This window comes from Schistosoma mansoni (genome assembly GCF_000237925.1).
Source record: "Schistosoma mansoni, WGS project CABG00000000 data, supercontig 0172, strain Puerto Rico, whole genome shotgun sequence".
Lineage (NCBI taxonomy): Eukaryota > Metazoa > Platyhelminthes > Trematoda > Strigeidida > Schistosomatidae > Schistosoma > Schistosoma mansoni.
In genome coordinates, this window is record NW_017386058.1 from 317,691 (window position 1) to 318,233 (window position 543).

Genomic DNA, 543 nt, shown 5'->3' on the forward strand with positions numbered 1-543 from the left:
CACGAACAAATGCAGCATGGTTCACAGAAATCCAGGTAAACTATTCTCTTTACAAGTTCATTTATAAATAAGACCGTAGTTATACTTTTAAAAAAACAACTGCATACTATTTATTAGTTTTTTCAACTATTTTTAAATAATTTTATAATTAAGATCATGAGTCCCATACTAGGACAAAACGGACGTCCAGTGCTTCCGGGTTTTTAATGGTAGTTATCACATAGAATCATTTGGAGTAGCTTATTTAAAGTATGATGTGATTCTTGATCAGGACTTACTAATTTCCAGTGGTTACCTAACTTAGATCAGTCTGCTATGTAAATCATTGTCGAACTAAATAAACTCTACATAATCTCCATTCTAATTGTTCTTAAGGGTTGTAATTAGTTGAGTTAAATAATTTTGAGTGTAAGACAGTTTCTCTTGACTTTAAGTAGTACCTCTCGAACAATTTGATTTTATTGATGAAATAAAAAAAATTGAGATTTCAAGTGTTTAATCATGCAAACCCCCAAAACTTATTTTTTTATCGGTCTGGTTAAC